This window comes from Suricata suricatta, chromosome 6, assembly GCF_006229205.1.
Source record: "Suricata suricatta isolate VVHF042 chromosome 6, meerkat_22Aug2017_6uvM2_HiC, whole genome shotgun sequence".
In the NCBI taxonomy this organism is placed as follows: domain Eukaryota; kingdom Metazoa; phylum Chordata; class Mammalia; order Carnivora; family Herpestidae; genus Suricata; species Suricata suricatta.
In genome coordinates this window covers 121,245,104-121,266,666 of record NC_043705.1, presented here as the reverse complement: position 1 = coordinate 121,266,666, position 21,563 = coordinate 121,245,104, and the positions used below count along the sequence as shown (strand labels likewise).

Genomic DNA, 21,563 nt, shown 5'->3' with positions numbered 1-21,563 from the left:
TTTTGAGTTTATTTTTGTGTATGGTGTAAGAAAGTGGTCTAGTTGCATTCTTCTGCATGGTGCTGTCCAATTCTCTCATCACCACCTGCTAAAGAGGCAGTCTTTTTTCCATTGGATACTCTTTCCTGCTTTGTCAAAGATTAATTGGCCTTACATCTGTGGGCCAAGTTCTGGGTTCTCTATTCTATTTCATTGGTCTGTGTGTCTGTTTTTGTGCCAATACCATGCTGTCTTGATGATGACAGCTTTGTAGTAGAGGCTAAAGTCTGGGATTGTGATGCCTCCCATTTTGGTTTTCTTCTTCAACATGACTTTGGCTATTTGGGGTCTTTTGTGGTTCCATACGAATTTGAGAATAGTTTGTTCTAGCTTTGAGAATATTGGTGCAATTTTGATGGGGATTGCATTGAATATGTAGATTGCTTTGGGTAGTAATGACATTTTCACAATGTTTATTCTTCTGATCCATGAACAGGAAATGCTTTTCCATTTCTTGGTGTCTTCTTCAATCTCTTTCATAAGTTTTCTATAGTTTTCATTGTATAGGTCTTATACATCCTTGGTTAGATTTACCCCTAGGTATTTTATAGTTTTTTTGTGCAATCATGAATGGTATCAGTTTCTTGATTTCTCTTTCCATTGCTTCATCATTAGTGTATAGGAATGCAGCTGATTTCTGTATGTTGACTTTGTACCCTGCAACTTTACTGAATTCATTGATCAGTTTTAGAAGGCATCTGGTGGAATCCGCTAGGTTTTCCATGTAGAGTATCATGTCATCTGCAAAAAGGGAAAGTTTGACTTCTTCTTTGCCGATTCTGATGCCTTTTATTTCCTTTTGTTGTCTGATTGCTGATGCTAGGACTTCCAGCACTAGAAGAGGGGTGAAAGTGGACACCCCTGTCGTGTTCCTAACCTCAGGGGGAAAGCGCTCAGTTTTTCCCCATTGAGGATGATATTAGCTGTGGGCTTTTCATAAACTGCTTTTATAATGGTTAGGTAAGTTCCTTCTATTCTGACTTTCTCAAGGGTTTTTATTAAGAACGGGTGCTGTATTCTGTCAAATGCTTTTTCTGCATCTATCGACACGGTCATATGATTTTTATCCTCTCTTTTGTTAACGTGATGTATCACATTGATGGATTTGCAAATATTGAACCAGCCCTGTAACCCAGGAATGAATCCCACTTGATCATGATGGATAATTCTTTTTATATGCTGTTGAATTCGATTTGCTAGTATCTTGTTGAGTAATTTTGCATCTGTAGTCATTAAGGATATTGGTCTGTAGTTCTCTTTTTTGGCTGGGTCTCTGTCTGGTTTGGGTATCAAGGTGATGCTGGTTTCGTAGAATGAGTTTGGAAGTTTTCCTTCTATTTCTATTTTTTGGAATAGTTTGAGAAGAATGGGCATTAGCTTTGCTTTAAATGTGGTAGAATTCCCCTGGGAAGCCATCTGACCCTGGGCTCTTATTCGTTGGGAGATTTTTGATAACGGATTCAATTTCTTCACTGGTGATCAGTCTATTCATGCTTTCAATTTCTTCCCATTTGAATTTTGGCAGTGCATGTGCATTTAGGAATTTGTCTATTTCTTCTAGGTTGTCCAGTTTGTTGGCATAAAATTTTTCATAGTAATCTCTGATGATTGCTTGTATTTCTAAGGGATTGGTTGTAATAGATCCTTTTTCATTCATGATTTTGTCTATCTGAGTGCTCTCTCTTTTCTTTCTGAGGAGACTGCCTAGAGGTTTATCAATTTTGTTTATTTTTTCAAAGAACCAACTCTTGTGTCGTTGATCTGCTAGACTGTTTTTTTCGGATTCTATATTGTTTATTTCTGCCCTGATCTTTATTATTTCTTTTCTTTTGCTTGGTTTGGGGTGCTCTTGCTGCTTCCCTTCTCTTTCCAGTAGGTGCTCTGTTAGATTTTGAATTTGTGCTTTTTCTAGTTTGTTGAGATTGGTCTGGATTGCAATATACTTTCCTCTTAGGACTGCCTTTTCTGTGTCCAAGGGATTTTGGATTGTTGTATTTTCGTTTTCATTTGTTTCCATATAATTTTTAATTTCTTCTCTAATTGCCTGATTAGCACAGTCATTCTTTAGTAGGGTGGTTTTTAACCTCGACAGTTTTGGAGGTTTTCCAGACTTTTTCCTATGGTTAATTTCAAGTTTCATAGCATTGTGATCTGAAAGTGTGCATGGTATGATTTCTATACGTTTATAATTATGGAGGGCTGCTTTATGCCCCAGTATGTGATCTATCTTGGAGAATGTGCCATGTGCACTCAAAAAGAAGGTGAATTTCCTAACTTCAGGATGCAGAGTTCTAAATATATCTATCAATTCCATCTGTTCCAATGTGTCCATTGCTTCTTTAGTGATTTTCTGTCTGGTTGATCTATCCATTGCTGTCAGTGGAGTATTAAAGTGCCCTGCAATTAGTACATTCTTGTCAATAAGACTGTTTCTGTCTGTGATTGATTGTTTTATGTATTTGGGCACTCTCAAATTTGGTGCATAGATATTTATAATTGTTAGCTCTTCCTGATGGAGAGACCCTGTAATTATTATATAATGGCCTTCTTCATCTTTTGTTACTGCCTTTACTTTAATGTCCAGTTTGTCTGATATTAGTATGGCTACTCTGGCTTTCTTTTGGCTTCCAGTCGCCTGATAGATATTTCTCCATCCCCTTACTTTCAACCTGAAGATATCTTCAGGTCTAAAATGAGTCTCTTGTAGACAGCAAATAGATGGATTTTTTTTTTTTTATCCATTCTGCTACCCTGTGTCGTTTGGTTGGAGCATTCAATCCATTTATATTCAGTGTTAATATTGAAAAATGTGGGTTCAGAGTCATTGTGTTCTCCCTAGAACTCATGTTTATAGTGGTGTCTCTGTCACCTTGTATTCTTTGCAGCATTTCCCTTATAGAGTCCCTCTAGGATTGCTTGTAGGGCTGGTTTGGTGGTCATGAATTCTCTCAATTTTTGTTTATTTGGGAACACCTTTATCTCTCCTATTTTGAATGATAGGCTTGCTGGATAAAGGATTCTTGGCTGTATGTTTTTTCTGTTCATCACATTGAAGATTTCCTGCCATTCCTTCCTGGCCTGCCAAGTTTCATTAGATAGGTCTGTAACCACTCTGATAGGTTTCCCTTTGTACATGAGGGCCCTTTTATCCCTAGCTGCTTTCAGAATTCTCTCTTTATTTTTATATTTTGCCACTTTCACTATGATATGTTGTGCTGAAGGTCAATTCAAATTACATTATAAGTGGGTTTTTTGTGCCTCTTGAATTTGAATGTCTATTTCTTTTCCCATATTTGGGAAATTCTCAGTCATAATTTGGTCTAGTATCCCTTCAGGACCTTTCTCTCTGTCTGAATTCCTATGATATAAATGTTGTTCCATTTGATTGTATCACTCAGGTCTCGATTTCTCCTTTCCTGCTCCTCGATCAATTTCTCTTGTTTTTTTCCAGCTTCTTCTTTTGCTATAACTATATCTTCTAGTTCACCTATTCTTCTCTCTGCCTCTTCAATCCTTGATGTGGCTGCCTCCATTTTATTTTTCACCTCATTTATAGCCTTTTTGTTTTTAAAACTCATCACATCTATTTTCAAAGTTCCTAGTCATTGTCTCAGTTGCTTCTTTGATGCAACCCCAGCAATTAATTTTATGACAAGTTTTAAAATTCTTGATAAGGTATGTTGTCTAGATCTGCAATGAGCAGTTCTGTGGCTGTGACTTCTTCCTGAGGTTCTTCAGGGGAGAATTCCTTTGTTTTGTCATTTTTGCTAGTTTTCTGTCTCTTGTCAGCTTTAAAAAGCTTATTGTGCACTGTGTACCTGTTAATATTGCTCTGTTAAAGGAGGCTTATTGACTGTCTAGGGCCTGTCATTTCAGGAAATATTATTTTAATGGTATCTCTCAGTTCTCTTATTGTGCCTTTGAATATTTTATTTCCCTACTCAGCGATATTTGGGACTCACTGTCATGTGCACTGTGGCTTGTTTTCTGGGGTACCCCTAAGAAGGCAAACAGTCAGACAAACTCGGAGGGAACAGAAGCACACAAATGCACAGACAAATCAAAGACGCAAACAAATACAAAGGGGGAAAGGAAAGAAAGAAAATGGAGAGGAAAGACAAAAAAAAAAAAAAAAAAAGAGAAGAAGAAAAAAACAAAGAGGCCAGAGACAACAAAGGACAATGGACAGTCTAAAAGTGTATGACCAGTTGAGGGGAGAGGTAAGGATGAGATACAGGAAAATATATCTGGATGGCAAAAAAGAAAAAAAAAAGAGGGAGAAAGAAGAAAGGAAAATAAGAAGTAAAAAATTTAAAAAGTTTTTAAGTAAAAAAGGTAATAATAATAATAATAAATAAGTACAAAAAAAGAAAAAAGAAAAAAGAAGAAAAAAAGCAGCAGCTCCTCCTTGTGGATAGGTGTGGTTTGGTGTGGTAGGTCTCGGGGGCTGCTCTCCAAGGCTCCGCCTTGGTGGCTGCAGAGAGTAGAATGGCGGCACCCCAAGTTCTTCTGGTACTAAGCTCTGCAGGCCACTCTAATGAGTCTGATATCCTTGTGCCACAGCTGAGCCAAGTTGTATTTTCCAGGCCTGCCTCAGTTCAAAGTCCTAGTCCATGCACTTTTATGTGACCACAGATGAGATGTATTTGCATTGGCAGCTGGCTTCTTAGCCAGGATCTTGTAGGGGGAGGGAGCAGTTTCTCTAGGTGTTGGCAGGGATTTATGCTGCTGCTGCCAGAGGCGAGGTGCACACCCTCACAGACCACCTGCTGACTCCCAGCCCCCAGCTAGGATAGTGATTGCGTAGGGAGAGGGATCAGTTTCTCTTGGCTTAGGCTGGGATTTACGCTGCCACTGCCTGAGGCCAGGTGTGCTGCCAGAGGCGAGTTGTGCAGCAGGAGTCGAAGTGCAGACACCGCTGAGGACTCCCAGCCCCCAGTCGGGATAGCGATCCCGTTGGGAGGGAGCAGTTTCTCTTGGTGCAGGCTGCAATTTGCGCTGCTGCTGCCCAAGGCGCCAGGTGCTGCCGGAAATGAGCTGCAAGCTCCTGTAGCTGAAGAGCGCTTCCCAGCCTCCACCACCGCCAACTCCCTGCCGGGATTGCATAGGAGTGGGTGCTATTTTTTCCCTTTGGCACCCAGAATTCTGGATTCATGCTGGATTCATGCTGCCAATGCTGGAGGTGAGGTGTGCCATGGAAATGAAGTGTGTGCTCCTGCTCCCGCAGCCGGGACCACCGACTCACTGCCGGAATGGCGCAGGACTGGATGCTTTTTTCCCCCTGTGCTACCAGAGTTCAGGATTTGGGCCACCCAGCAGTTATATATGGAGTGAGAGTCTCCCTCTCAGAGCGCAGTTAAATGTTTCTTATCTCTTCCCTAGAGACAGTACTATTAGCGTGTTTGATTTTTCTTTCTCTTCCCTTTGTCTCTCAGGGGCTCCACGCACTTGCCCTGAGTTGGCCTGAGGCTCCCACCTCCCCTGCCCCTCTCGGGCTGGCCCATTTTCCAATCTCCCCAGTTCGCACTCACTCACTCAGGCATCTTTGAGGTTGTCTTCTTTCTGGAGTCTGTATTTTCTCCTTCCACTCTTGCAGATGAGAGTAATGTCCTCAGTTCGATAGATGGGGCAGATGAAGTTTTGCCTGTTTAGTTTTTGAATAGCTATCAGATTCACATAGGTCAAAAATGTAAAAGCATACATGCAATGAAATAAGTCTTTTTAATCTTGGAGCTACAGCTACCCTGCCCCCACCAAAGGTCAAACAGGCAAGCATTATTATTACTTCGTAGTGTATCCTTCTGCTGCTTTTGATGCATATACAAATAAATGTGAACTTGTATTCTAAAAGGGGCTAGACTCATGGGACCCACCATTGCCTGCTAGTCCAGAACTCAGTGTTAGCACTGAAGGTCCCATGTCCTGGGGAAACTTCTTATCCCCAGACCAACCACGGTGTGGCCACTCCAGCTCTTCTCTATGCTGTCTGGCACCCATATATTTTGGAGATGAATTCAGATCTGCACCAAGATCCTCCTTATTATTTTTTTAATAGATGCATAAATTTTTGGAGATATCACTAGTCTGGTTCAGCCTTTCTCTGTTGATGGGTATTTGAGGCTTCTGTTTTGTTTTCCCTGGTTATGTGTCTATGGAAAGAATCATACAAACATAAAACAGAAGATGAAAACCACCTGAAACCTATAACTTCACCACTCAAGGGGAGGGGGTCACTAAAAAAGGGGGTGTATTTTCTTTCGGTCTTTTTCCATGCATTTGTTCATCAGTCATTGGCTGACCAACACCGTTCTATGAGGTATTGATTCTGCAGTGGAAAAACCCCAGCTACATGATTGCATGTTATATTACATGTGTTTGGGGGGAGGGCATGGGGAAATATAAACAATAAACATTTAAACAAAAAGCCAAGGAAAATTTAGATGTTAAAAAATGGTGTGCAATTGAAATAAGCTGTTGGCCCTGGTGGTGGAGGTGAGGGGCAGAACTTTGCCTTCACTAGTGGGCTCACACACACACACACACACACACACACACACACACACAGAATTACAAATACAAATGAAGTACACTAGTGAATGTTTATCTAGAATGAGAAAGGAAAATACAACAGTACCACAGACATCACAAAATCAGAAAAATTCACTTTGTGTTTTTATTAATTAGCTGCCAGACACACTCTGCTTTGTTTTCTTTCCTACATGCTCTTTGACCTCTTCTTTCTATAGTATTTTCTATAGCATGAATAGATTTTAAAATATTGTCTATAGAGAAGAGAAAGATAGCATGGTTTCTTCTAGCATGCTTATTAGCAATTGCTCCTTACTATTTTTCATCCACACAGAACTTGATCAGCAATGTGATATGAACATCAAATTTAGGGAAGCCTCTGTTACATGAGCTGTAGGATTTCAGGGTATTTCGAATTTGCTTCTGTATTCGACTCTTGTGAATTGATGATGACATTCATTAGCCAGTTTCCTGTCAATGTCCTCGTTGCCGCGGCACGAGTTCTATGTTACCTTCATCCAAGACTGTATTTCATGTCAAATCAGCAAACCCCTTAAATAAATAAACACAATGAATGATTACTTTAAGATTGTATACTCTGTATTATGGAGTAATTCCTTATAGGAAAACATTTCGTCTTCGACCTGACGTTACATCAAAGCATAGTGTCTTATTTATTTTTAAACTGTATGGTACTTAGATTTGGGCAAATTTCTCATGGCAGCCTATGTGGGAATTTTTAAAACATAAGCCGACAGCTTTTGTTCTTTCCAAGAGCACTTGACTCACATATAGTTACAACAGAAACATATGGTGTTACTATTCTGCCTCTCTTTGCTTGTCTTTTGTTTGTGTTACAATGCATCTGCTTCTTTATTTTATGTTGCCGTAAGGATGGAAAATAATTAGCTTTTTACTCTCTTGTAGTTGCCCTTCATTTTGCAAATACAAGGGTAAACGAAGCTTGTATTTCTGTAATTCTCAATAGACAGTAACTTTGCATTTTTCCTTTGTAAGCAAAGGAGTTTGGCACAGATTTCTTTCGCTCTGTTTTCTCTGCCTCTCTTCATTTCTTAGTATTATCTATTTGATCTGGAGCTGAGTCAACTTACACACTGCATATATTTTTCACCATCATCTCTTCTTTAAGAATTGGTTGTGGCTGCTTGCATTGGGTGACCCGGCAGCCAGAGTACTTTTGGTGACCACAGATGTCTCTCATACCTTCCCCTTGCAATGTGCTCCTGCTGAGAACCACTTACTTCTGTGCCCATAAGCTGCCAGGGAGCTCTGTCCTGCCTCCAGGCTGGAAGGGGGCGCTACACTTCTCTAGCTCTGAACCAGTGACTGGTGGGTGCTCTCTCATCTGTTGGGGGTGGTGCCTTGGGGCATGCATTTGGCCTGATTTGTCAGAACTCCCCAGTGGGATCTGGCCCAGTCATCCTCACTATAACTGACTTGGGAACCCACTTTGTACCAGTTGCCTTCTTTTCTTTCCTCTCTCATTCTTCTGCATGTTTCCCGACATTCCAAATAAAATATTGCTCTCCAATCCAGCCTCGGGGTCTGTTTCTGGCGGGATTCAAATCTAAACACAGATTAGAAAAAATTATTTATATTTTACTCTATATTTTGAAATTTAAAAATTTTTTGATGTTTATTTATGTTTGAGAGAGAGAGACAGACAGATAGAGTACAAGTGGTTGGGGGAGAGAAGGAGACACAGAATCTGAAGCAGGCTCCAGGCTCTGAGCTGTCAGCACAGAACCCAACGGGGGCTGCAACTCACAGACTGCAAGATCATGACCTAAGAGCTAAAGTCAAAAGCTTAACCGACTGAGCCACCCAGGCACCCCAATATTTTGAAACTTTAATACTCTCAAGAAGACTTTCATTAAAGTTTTCATATTCTTTTTTTAAATTCTTAAAATTGTTTTATTTATTTATTTATTTTTTGAGAGAAAGGGAGAGCACAAGCAGGGGAAGGGGCAGAGAGAGAGATGGAGAGGGAGATACTGGAAGGAGGCTCTAGGCCCTGAGCTATCAGCCCAGAGCCCAACATAGGGCTCAAACTCATAAACTACAAGATCACGACCTGAGCTAAGGTCAGACACTTAAATGACTGAGCCACCCAGGTGCCACAGTTTTCATTTTCTTGATAATTTTGATTAATTTCTTTGCCAGATAGAGTACATTTCAAATAGTTCTTTCCACCTCACACCCTTTACCCTCTCCCCCCAAAGAATATATGACTGGCCTATTATTTTGTTACTTGAGGATATTTGAATGGGTTTCTCTTGCTTTGGCAGACAATAATTTGACTAGGGATAGAAGCTCCCACATTTCCCCATTACTGTCCCCAACCAGGTTCTGGAATAATCTTCCATCTTTCGGCACTAATGGTCATCTAAGTCAAGTCAGGATGATTTTTGTTTCTTTGTGGCAATTTCTAAGAAAGCTTATATTTTTGTAGCTGGATAGGTGTAGAATTTTTCTTTATCCTTAAAATATGAGCATTTCCAGTATATATCTAAGAATGATTCTATTTTTATTAACTTTTTATAGAACTGTGTGACCTTCCTTTTTTTAAAATTTTAATAATGTTCTTTACATGGACAGTGAAGTTCATGGTAACTTCTACTCTGCCTCTCTCTTTCCCTCTTGATTCCCAATTGTTTTTTTTGGGGGGGGAGAGTGATGTTTATATCTATTTCAGTGAAAATTGGGACGTCTTTCAGCACTTGCTGTTGGCCACAGTGCTGGCTACATGGTATGTGATATGGTATGTGGACGCACGGGGCCCTCTCTTAGAAGGGACCCATGTGCAGGGGTAAGACACCATCTGGAAATTCTTAATGATTTTATCTTTGAATTTGTGTTTTGTAAGCAAAGTGCAGGGGGTCAATGGAGCATGTGACACTGGCTTGAGGCTTCAGCTCACTGTGGCCTTACCTCTTACGACCCTACCTGAGGGCACCATGGCCCCGCTCCCATGGGATCCCGAGCTCTGGGTCAGGGAGGGGGGTTGGGCACATGCACTTTGTGTACTGTATCACAGCACAGGGCTCTGGGTGCCTGTGAGGGTCTGGAGATGCCCACAGTAGTCCTGTGTCTGAGAAAACATAACAGTAACAACAGATAAAAAATACAATGACAAGTAGGGAGAGAGGGAGAATGGCAGAAGAAAGGAAAATACATTTTGTCTTTTTTTTTTTTTAACAAGGAACCCCCCCTTTACATTTCCTACCAGGTCCTGCAAATTATTCCGGTAAGGCCACCACATAGTCACAGAAGCTGTATCTCCAATCTTAAATCGATTCCCACAGAAGATATCCTCTGGATCCTACCCACTGACTGCACTGGCTTGGACTCCTCACTCTGTATTATGTTCTATTTACACATTTGACCAGTTGCCTCTTCTAATAACTTTCTCTGTGGTCACTAGTGTGAGACTGTGTGAACTGATGTGTTCTTCCTTTTCTTCTCTTCTCTCCATCCGCTCATTTCACATGTCCATGTGCAAAAGGCACTCTCATTAACCTAAGAGGGAAGAAATAAATAATGGGATGGGTGAAGGAAGAAATTAAAGAAGTAGACAATGTTCTCTTTGTCACTGGTATTGTTTTGGGCATGCTATTTATAGTTTGGTAGTGTTTATGGTGGCTTTTTCCAGGATGCCTAGGGGATATTTATTTAGCATGCCTTCAAAAAGTGTCTTGGATAAGAAATTTGCTTCCTGGGACATTGGACTCTTTCTACTGAAAATGATTAAGATAAGATATTAAGATTTTGATGAAAACCTTCTTCCTTGCCCAGAACCATATTTGATAGGACAGTGTTCCCAGACTTTCTGTTAAACATTTCAAGTGAATATATTCCTAGTCACTCTTTAAACTTTAAATTGGTGGCCATCCATAGTTCTTAATGATGCAAAGTGTTTTGTAGTCCCAATCCAAAAGTGTTTGTTTTTGCTTTCACAAAAGTTTCCATTTCTGTAGTGCCCCTATGATTTTTTAAAGTTATCATCAAGTAATACTCCATTGTATAAATATACCACATCTTCTTTATTCATTTATCAGTTGTTGGACACTGAGGCTCTTTCCACACTTTGGCTATTGTCGATAGAGCTGCTATAAACATTGGGGTGCATGTGCCCCTCTGAATAAGCACTCTTATATCCTTTGGATAAATATCTAGTAGTGCAATTGCTGGATCATAGGGTAGTTCTGTTTTCAATTTTTTGAGGAACGTCCACACTGCTTTCCAGACTACCTGCACCAGTTTGCATTCCCAGCAGCAGTGCAAAAGAGATCCTCTTTCTCCACATCTCCTGTTGTTGCCTGAGCTGTTGATGCTAGCCATTCTGACAGGTGTGAGGTGGTATCTCATTGTGGTTTTGATTTGTATTTCCCTGATGATGAGTGATGTTGAGCATGTTTTCATGTGTCTGTTAGCTATCTGGATGTCTTTGGAAAAGTGTCTATTCATGTCTTCTGTCCATTTCTTTACTGGAGTATTTGTTTCTTGGGTGTTGAGTTTGGTAAGTTCTTTATAGATTTGGGGTACTAACCCTTTATCTGATATGTCCTTTGCAAATATCTTCTCCCATTCAGTCGTTTGCCTTTTAGTTTTGCTGATTGTTCCCTTCACTGTGCAGAAGCTTTTTATTTTGGTGTCCCAACAGTTCATTTTTGCTTTTGTTTCCCTTGGCTCTAGAGACATGTCAAGTAAGAAGTTACTGCGGCTGAGGTCAAAGAAGTTGCTGCCTGTTTTCTCCTCTAAGGTTTTGATGGTTTTCTATTAAAATCAAAGACATTTAGGTCTTTCCTCCATTTTGAGTATAATTTTGTATTTGGTGTAAGAAAGTGGCCCAGGTTCATTCTTCTGCATGTCGCTGTCCAATTTTTCCAACACCATTTGCTGAAGACTCTTTTTTCCATTGGATAGTCTTTCCTGCTTTGTCAAAGATTAGTTGGCCCTACTTTTGTGGGTCTATTTATGGGTTCTATTCTGTTCTATTGATCTATGTGTCTGTTTTTGTGTCAGTAACATACTGTCTTGATGATTACAGCTTTTTAATACAGCTTGAAGTCCAGAATTGTGATGCCTTCAGCTCTGGTCTTCTTTTTTAACATTATTTTGGCTATTTGGGGTCTTTTTGGGTTCCACACAAATTTTAGGATTGTTTGTTCAGCTCTGTGAAGAATGCTGGTGTTATTTTAACAGCTTTGGGTAGTACTGACATTTTAACAATATTTTTCTTCCAATCCAGGAACATGGAATGGTTTTCCTTTATGTGTGTGTGTGTGTGTGTGTGTGTGTGTGTGTGTCTTCTTCAACTTCTTTCATGAGCTTTCTATAGTTTTTAGTGTATAGATTTTTTCACCTCTTTGATTAGGTTTATTCCTAGGTATTTTGTATTCCTTGATTTCTCTTTCTGCTGCTTCATTATTGGTGTATAGAAATACAACCAATTTCTGAACATTGATTTTTTTATCCTGTGGCTTTGCTGAACTAATGGATCTGTTCTAGCAGTTTTTTTGGTGGAGTCTCTTGGGTTTTCCACATAGAGTACCATGTCATCTACAAAGAGTGAACGTTTGACTTCCTCCTGATTTGGATGCCTTTTATTTCTTTGTGTTGTCTGATTGTTGAGGCTAGGACAGCAACACTATGTTGAATAATGAAATCTTGCCATTTGCAACAACGCGGATCGAACTAAAGTGTATTATGCTAAGTGAAATAAGTCAATCAGTGAAAGACAAACACCATGACTTCACTCATATGTGAAATTTAAGGTACAAAACAGATGAACATAAAGGAGAGAAACAAAAATAATATAAAAACAAGGAAGGAGACAAACCATAAGACACTCTTAAATATAGAGAACAAACAGGGTTGCTGGAGGGGTGTTTGGTGGGAGGATGGGCTAAATGGACAAGGGGCATTAAGGAGGGCACTTGTTGGCATGAGCACTGAGTGTTACATATAAGTGATGAATCACTAAATTCTATTCTTGAAACCATTATTATACTCTATGTTAACTCAGATGTAAATTCAAAAAATAATAAAATTTTAAAAGTTCCACTTTAAGATATGCATCCATACTTAATAGATGCATAGTTATATTATTAATAAGCTTGATTTCTTATTAATAATTAAGAAGTGGCCAGTTAATTTGTTCAATGTGAACCTAGGTATGTAACCTCAAAGACTGGTAAGGTAAATTTTCAGGCTTTGCTTTAAATTTTATTCTGAAATAGTGTAACTTTCTCTGTGGGTAAATGTTCTAAAGCTTATTTTTCTGTTATAAATTAAAAAGAAACTTGACTCATTTAGCTGAATGGATGATCTGTTAGCACTATGACCAAACTTTCCCTTGATGCCGTTTTTGTGTGCAGCTTCAAATGGGCTGGCCATTTGAAATTAAGCAGCTCTTCCTTCTTACATAATTACTGAAGCAATATAACTCATTATTATCAGAGAAGCTCTCATACTAAGTGGATTCTAATGTATTTGTGTATTATCTATGGAAGAGGGCAGAGAGGTGACCAGAAAGTGATCTGAGTGCCTACATTATTCTGACTGAATTCGATAGTATTACTTTGGCTTATTTCAGTCTTTTTTCCAGTGGAATTTTCCAACACCTCAGAACTGCCAGATACAGAGAACAGTGACGGTCACAGGAGAGGATCTTTGTGACTAGAAGGATCTGAGTAAGACTTTAAATGTATTTATGTTTATTAAACATTCATCTAGTACTTTAAAATATTTAAAAATCATTACTTTACAGAATTATCCAGTGATATTAACACCAATTTACACAAAAGATCGCTCACCCTTTACAAGATTTCAGTGTCCAGCAGGGGAAGACAAACACATCAACAGACCATTTTAACTGAGTGTTGTAAGTGCAATGACAGAAATGGACATAATGTGCCATCAGAATGCAGAGGAGGTTTTAAAGTTGCCACCAGCGGTTTCTTCCCAAAGCACAGTTTTGATCTTAAAATCCTTCAACCGTTTCCACCTGTTAGCCGCAGGGTTCGTGAATACAAATGTCTGCCGAAGTCCAGCAGGCACAAACACTTGTGAAATAGGCATCATACAATAAGGAGTGGTGGGGAGTTTGGAAACTGTGGTGGCCTGGAGAGGACATGCGTAGCCTCAACGGTCAGTTGCTATTCATCACTTGGTCTCAAGTGAGGCCCATTGTGGACATCTCTCACTTTTTCCCCCCTAAGAGCAGCTGGAAGTCTAGAATTTTATGTTAGGTCTCCCAATTTTTAAAATATTTTTAATCTACTAATTGAAATTGTAAACAAACCAAAAACCCAAACATGCGCGCGTGCACACACACACACACACACACACACACACACACACACACTGTGAGAGCCAACTGAAACACATCTGCAGGCCTCTGGGTTGTGGCCTTCGGCCTATAAGAAAGTCAAAACTCCTTAGGAAGACATCCAAGACTTTGCATAATATGGACCCAATCTACTTTACTGTAAACTTCTAGGTTACCCCACACCAAGCGTGCTGTGGTTTCTGGAACACACTTTCCACTCTCATGCCAACTATCTTTGATCTCTGTCTACAATGCCCTCTTCTTTCCTATATGAACCTGGTGAAATTCCATTCCCCACTGCAGGCCAATTTACGTGCCAATCACCATGTAGGTCCCCCCTTGCATACACAAGGTAGAACTAACCTCTCCTTTGTTATCCTGGAACATTTTATTCCCACAACCAGTAGGATGCTTGTATCTGGTTCAAAATCCTGCCAGTTATGCATTTTTTCCCTCTGACTTAAAATTACTTCTCTCCACTGGATTTTATTTTCCTTTCATCAAAGTTCAGTTACACATTTTTAAAGGTTTATAATATTTTATGCAGAATGCAGAGTGAGTGGTGTGAAGCTGAGCTGGGTTACCGCAGTCCACTCTGTGGCTACAATCTAATTTTTTCCCCAAGTGATACTGACACTGATACTCTGTGTCATCTTGATAACATTTCTATTAGTTTCTAATTGATGCTATAGCAAATTTTCTCAAACGTCATGGCTTAAAAAACCCAGAAGTTTATTATTTTTAAGATTAGATGTCCCAGGGGGTGCCTGGGTGGCTCAGTCGGTTAAGCATTTGACTTTGGCTTTGGTCATGATCTCACAGTTCATCGATTCAAGGCCCACAATGGACTCTGCTGATAGCTCGGCACCTGGAACCTACTTCGGAATTGGTGTCTCTCTCTCTGCTCCTCCCCCGCTCGTGTTCTGTCTCTCTCAAAAATAAATACACATTAAAAAAGAGATTCAAAGTTCCACATTGCTTTTAATGGGCTAAAATAAAATTGCCAGTATAGCTACATTCCCTTCTGGAAGTTCTGCCACCTGAGTTCTCAAATTATGGCCTCCTTCCTCTTGTGTTCAGAGCCAACAATGGTGGGTTGAGTAGTTCTCACAAAACTACTAACTTCCTTTTTTGCCTGCCTCTTCCACTTTTAAGAGTCCCTGTGATTGCATTTGGCCCACCCAGATAACCCAGGATAATCTCTATTTTAAGGTCAGCTGATTAACAGTTATAATTCCATCTGCATCCTTAATTCCCCTTTGCTGGGTGTACTAACATTGTCACCACTTCCAAAGATTAGAACATAGACAACTTTGAGGGGCCATTATTCCACCTCCCATGCCCTCTAATGGCAACTTATTCTAATAGCATGGAAAGTTCATTAAAGAAAGTCAACTCTCAACATCTTATCTTTATAAGCTTCAATTCATAAATGGAGGGGAAAAAATCCCTTGTTTTCCCAACTGACCTTTGCTGGGACTTCAAACTAGGCATGTATAGAAAAATCCATAGATCTATGTATGCATTTATGAGACCAAATATATTTTGGTTCAATAAACTGTCATGATCATACCTATTTTAAAAAATTTGTTCATTTCACACTTTTAAAGGTGACCAAATAACTTTCATCTATAAGCCTATAGGTAGAAAAATTTAGTTAAATGCAAAGACTTTTTTATGGAATAAAATAAATTTTTAATTTTGTTTGTATTAATCTCCAAATGCCATATAAACCATTTTTCTATATTTTAAGGAAATATCACCATCCTCAGTGAAGATTAGATTTTTTCGCATGGTGTATCTATCTGTGTGTCCTTTGCCAAAGCCTCCAGGCCACGGCACATCTATGTTATAATCACTCATTTATATCTGAATGGAGTTCCACCATCTTTTCCAACTTTTGTGTGACTGTTCTTCAGTTATCAATAGCTGTCAGCATACAGTCCTTTCCATACTGTGTACTGCATGTCTTCAGTAGACAGGTTAACGTGAGGCATTTCTATAAAAAAAAAACTGGAGCAAAAAGTTATATAAATGGAGCCAAGATATAATACTAAGGGACAAACTTTGGCTCCAGTGACTGCCATTGTCTAAATCAAAAGGCAAAGGTTAGGCCAACTGCTTTGAACCAACAAAGATGGAAAGGAAGGTCATACTAAAGTTTCTATCTTCCATCTACATTTTGCTTGCTTCTCAAAGAAAGAACCAAAATAAGTTCCATGGACTCTTCAGAGATTCAGATGATGTCTGGGCCACAAGACTGCAGTTCTGTTAGCTGACATTGACTGCTATGTTGAATGGAAGTTTCTAAAATCCTAGTGAACAACCTTCAACTGATCGTGTATTTTCAAGGTCTAAACATCTCATCAGAACATACCGTTTTGATGCCAGCCTAACAAAAATAAAACAGCTGATAAACCAAGGCACAGAAGGAGTTAAAAAAATCTTGTATTAGCAGTTTTCTTTGACTCTGGTTATTGAGGTCATGTGTGGTTTTGGCATCATTACGTAAATGCTGCAAACAAACAAGGACATGAACAGTTTCAGGAGTCTCGTGCAAAATTTGAATTACTCGTACCCACAAGGTTTATGATTTCTTTTTAAAGTTAAAAGGCCTAAATTCTTTAGGAAAACTAATCTTTTTAAAATAACTAGAGGAGGCTGGTTTGGCCCGGGTTCTGGGGAGACAGGGGGAAAGAGAGCAAGGAAAAAAGCGATCAAAATCAATTGAAGTATTATTTGAAAAGGACCCTCAAATTGTTACAATAAGCAAGGGACATCAGCACATCTTCACTGAGTATAAATGTCATGTAATTAAAGTCATCCCAGCTCTGACTTACTGGCCACCCTGCTCAGCTCTGAGGCAAATGTGGTAGAGGCTTCCCAAGTGTGAGTCTCTGCGTGTGTGTGTATTTGCAAATCTTCTTGCTAGTGACATTTATAGAATTAGGAATAAATGACACTGAATGGACAGTGATATTTTCGCTTAAATTTTTGGATTGTTTTCATTGTTCATTGTTGTTTTGGGATTTTATTTTTCAGCATTAAAAAAAAGAGTATTCTTCCTCGCCCTGGCATTGGCCTCCCCCAGATCCCCTTTCTTTGCCGTACTTTCGCCTCTAACTTTCCTCCTTCCACACCCCTTGCCAACATAAACCTGTATATAATTGCCCAGGTGCTCCACTCGAACCCTTTTACTTCAAGTTCTTGTCTCCTTATGCAGAAATTTATCTCCTGGCCAAATTTTAGAGGTCTTGAAGGGTGCTCCCAGTGTGTGCTCCTCTGGGCCTCCTGGAAACAGCACTATGGGTAGAAAGGCCTGGCCCCACTCACCTGGGCCCCGGGGAGCTTCCCACAGATCTCCCCTTTCCACACCAGTGTTAGCCAGGTAGTCGATGCAGTTGCAAGATGCCTTTCAGCAACAACCACCAGAAAGCTTGAAAAAATAAAGACTATGACTTACAAGACCTGGAAGCTACACAGCACACCTGTGGCCACACAGCAAGGTTGTGGGAAGAGAGCACTCAGGCTGGAGACTGTTTCATTGAGGTTGAAGGTGGCGGCTCATGCTTTATTGATGAGTTTTAAACATACGAGCTGGAACATAAAGCATGGGAAGAGAAAAAGCAAGCAGCCCAAATGGTCAGTTCTGGAAATGAACTGAGATCTCTGAAACAAAGAAGCCTCAGTCTGGGAAAGCAGCCTGACTCTCTTATCTGGTCTGTGGGTAGGGATGCCTTTGACAGCCACCTTTGATGTGGATGCCCCAAGATCAAAATTTAAGTCTGGCCCTTGCATTACAACAGAAGAAAAGAAACCACCGGCATGACTTTATGCTGTAGTCCTTCAGAGATGATTTGATGAATGCTTACATCATAAACTGCACTGCATATATGCTGCTGCAGTCAGATGAAGAGCTATTCTGTTCTGAGCAATCTACAGGGAAGGTAATTCTAGACCTGGACCATATCATTGTTCCAGAAGTTACCTTCCATTCTCTTCCTCTTCCTTCTGGCTAAGATGGAGGAGTCCCAGGGTGACCCTCGAGACCTCCTGTTGACGTGGACAAAGCTCCCATCACCTTGCATCTCTGAATGGCTGTGTAAAAGAGGGTCAGCCAACCTCTGCTTGCCAGCCTAGTAAACATGAGTAAGAAATTCGTTTCTTTTCCTCTTAGGCCAGCAGACATTTCTGGCTTTATTTGCCACAGAAGCTATCATTATCCTAAGTATCCTTCATTCTGTGAACCATGTGTATTATTTCATTCCACTGATCCACATTTATAAAACCAATGCCCTCTTTTTGATATTTTTGCCAAAAATGTACAAGACTTTGTGACTTTCTTGGTTACTATTCTAACTTCACTTTGGTTTTACATATGGGATTTAAGGTCTGTGTGGGATCCGCTATTTTCCTGCCCGACTCCTTATTCACTATTTATTTTAACGTAGCCATCACTGTTTCCTTTTAAGAAATTTTTGCCAGCATTTGAATTTGTTACACATATTTGAATTGTCTGTTTTCCTATTCGTATGACGGGGTTGAGTAAGAAAAGTGTGAAGAGTACTTTTTTTTTTTTCACATGGAACTTCAAGTATATATGTGCTACATGACTTTCCATGGAAAAATCTGTCCACTTTCTTACTTGACCAAGTTAGTGCAAATAGAATTTATTGTATACGATATTGTGTTTCAGGGGCGCCTGGGTGGCTCAGTCTGTTAAGTGTCCAGCTTCAGCTCAGGTCATGATCTTATGGTTTGTGGGTTTGAGCCCCGCGTCGGGCTCTGTGCTGACAGCTAGCTCAGAGCCTGGAGCCTGCTTCGATTCTGTATCTCTCCCTCTCTCTCTCTCTCTCTCTCTCTCTCTCTCTGACCTTCCCCTGCTTGTACTGTCTCTCTCTGTCTCTCAAAAGTAAATAAAAAATTTAAAAAAAACCCAATATTGTGTTTCAAAAATTACAGCATTGTATCTTCCTCTTCAGATGTAGAATTTGTACTTCTAGACTGCCTTCTTCTACTCTCTGTCAGCAGGGTACCTTAGGAATATGTCATCACTTTCAATGTTTTATCATAAAGGTGAGATATTAAAATATTTGATAACATGATTCAAACAAGATAGATTTCAATCATGCAAAAGTGAAATTTGACTTCCTCTGCAGAGACCGAGTTGATGTAGTGTTCAATTCTTTCTGCTTAAAAACTTCCAGATTACATGTACCAGAGATGTTGAGGTAAGATGTGGTAAACGGCAATTATGCCCACTGAAAACAGAGCATCAGCATTCAAGGGCAACTTGAAGAAAATCTGATTCTCAGTGTGAGACCAGAAGTTTGTGCACAAGCATAAGAGACACTAATAGATTAGGATGCTCTTGGCCAAGAATGATGTGAGAGGAGAACCAGGAGAGAAAATGGGTTTTTGTTTGGGGGAAGGGGTATTTACAAACAGGCAAAAGATTTGCTTGTGACGCCTGTGGCATCTATAAGAAGGGGAGTCGGAGGCTTGCTCTTTGGCAGGAGATCACTAAGGCAGCATGGTGCTAAGGCTGGAAGAACGGTTATAAGGATGCCTCCTGAGATTCCTCCTTCCTGAAAGGGAAGACAGGTAGGTTTCACATTGATAAAGGACTTTACTTCTATTTTGACCTCAGTTTGTACTTTTTAACTCATTACGTTCTCTCTAGCTTCTCTCCTAACTCAGGCAAAAGGCCTGGCAGGCAAAGCCTGTAATGGTGGGAACCGAAACCACCCCTTCAAGCAAGAATGACATTCCTGACACCAGCAAGAGCCCACATGATTGATCCCAAGACAATGATCCACCTGACCTTTACTGCTCAGCTCCATGTACCAACCAACATTTGTCCTACGTTTTCCTCATATAAACCTAGAAGTATTTTCAGCACTTTGAAGACAGCCTTTGGGACTCTAGTCCTTGTCTTACTGGTATAGGCTTCACTGAAATAAATTCTTTTCCTGTTTCACCACCCCCCATTTCTCTGTGTTTGGATTTCATTAGCAGCAAGTGGCCAATTAACCCTGGTCTGCTCAGGTACGCTTGGGCCCTGGACTCTGATTATAACTTGAACCTGGAGATCCCAAACTAGAGTGCAAAAAGTACATAAATATGATGGCTGCATGTTTATTGCAGTCTCTCCATCAAGGACAAAGAGATGTAACAGAGAAGTGTAGGTGTGACACAGTCATTGGGGGTCACTTGGAATATGGGACTCAGTCTCAGAGACTCAACCAGTTCCTGGGGATTTGGGATTATGTCTGTGACTTGGGCTTGTGGGGCCTCTCTCTCCTGAGATCTAGGCCAAGTTTTAGGTCAGCATTGATGATCGACAGAAATAGGACAGTAAATTCATTGCCACCAACATGAGAGTTTACATAAAAGACAGAAATTGTAGCACAGAAGAAGTCAACTTGCGGTGGACTGTCTTCCTACCACACCACCCACAAAATATTAGTCAGACGAGAGTCAGGGGTGAGCAACAGGAGTCCAAGATCCTTACTTCCTGCATGTCAGCCCCACCCCCCCACACAACCTTGATAGCAGTGGAACCACACCTTTAGCCTTGAGGGGAAGGGCAGTGCTGTGCTTCTCTGGAGGGTGTGTGTGTGTGTGTGTGTGTGTGTGTGTGTGTGTGTATGTGTGTGTGTGATTTGTAGTGTTTGATTATCACCACAGTGTAAATATCCCATCAGGGCCAATTTGGAGTTCCAACAAGACATCACTGAACTCTGAGTTGGGAATAGATGTGCACTCTTATGAGCTGGCAAGAGGCTTGAGTAAAATGTAAGATTATATTTCTATAGTGGAAACCACTCAGAACTGGCCAAGATAAGATTGTTTTACTAACTGAAAAGTGATAGCCTCCGATTGATAAGTTGTCAGGTAAATGCCCAGGGGGAAAGAGGACTGAAGAGGATACAGTTGGTAGCTAGTGCTTAAAGAAGTAAGAATGCTTTCATGTTTATAACTTAAGGAGTAAGGATTTGCAAGGAACCCAGTCTTAGAATTCTTGAATACACATCCAAGCAGTAACCAGGACAGAGCATTCTGAAACAAAGAAGGACCTCAAAGGAAGCATAGTTACCGGGAGCTAAATCTGAAAGAATTGAACAGTAGTTGGTATATAGCCTTAATGAGTGCTGCTGGGCGGGAGGCCAGGGAGGTGAGGGGGTACCTATGTCTCATGAGTGGCATTGGGGGAAGGTTCTGGACAAAAATCCTTTGCATGCAGAACTATCAAGTCTGAAACCAGCCATCTCTGATTCTCTGAATGGCTGGCCTATTACTAGAAAATGGTGATAGAAGAATGCCTCTCACCCTAGTCATCATCTTGAAGGTTTGGAAGAAAAAGAGAAACCCATGAAAAAGAATTTGTAAACTTGGGATTTTTGCATAAAAACATATGTAACTGGTATACTCTTGGAAGCTAGATGAGGCAAAGCAAAAACAATTGTAGAGAAAAGTATTCACAGCCCAGGAACATGAACTTCCCACCAAGTGCAAGTTTCCTTAGGGATGATCTCACGGACATCAGAACCCACTCAAGGAAATGCAACACTCTGAAGAATAAATACAGCTGAAAAAAATGGGAGGACTTGCATCCCAAGAACTAAAAAATTTAAGCTCA

The 21,563-nt window shown here is 40.3% G+C and overlaps 1 long non-coding RNA gene across 1 annotated transcript in view; it reads left to right on the top strand.

The window, feature by feature from the left end:
- The window catches only part of LOC115294683, a 35,288-nt gene extending 15,384 nt beyond the window's left edge, over positions 1 to 19,904 (top strand). Inside the window, exon 2 of the long non-coding RNA XR_003910060.1 lies at positions 19,605 to 19,904. This is a non-coding gene — a long non-coding RNA (uncharacterized LOC115294683). The remainder of the gene's footprint in view (positions 1 to 19,604) is intronic.
- The last annotated feature ends 1,659 nt before the right edge of the window (positions 19,905 to 21,563 follow it).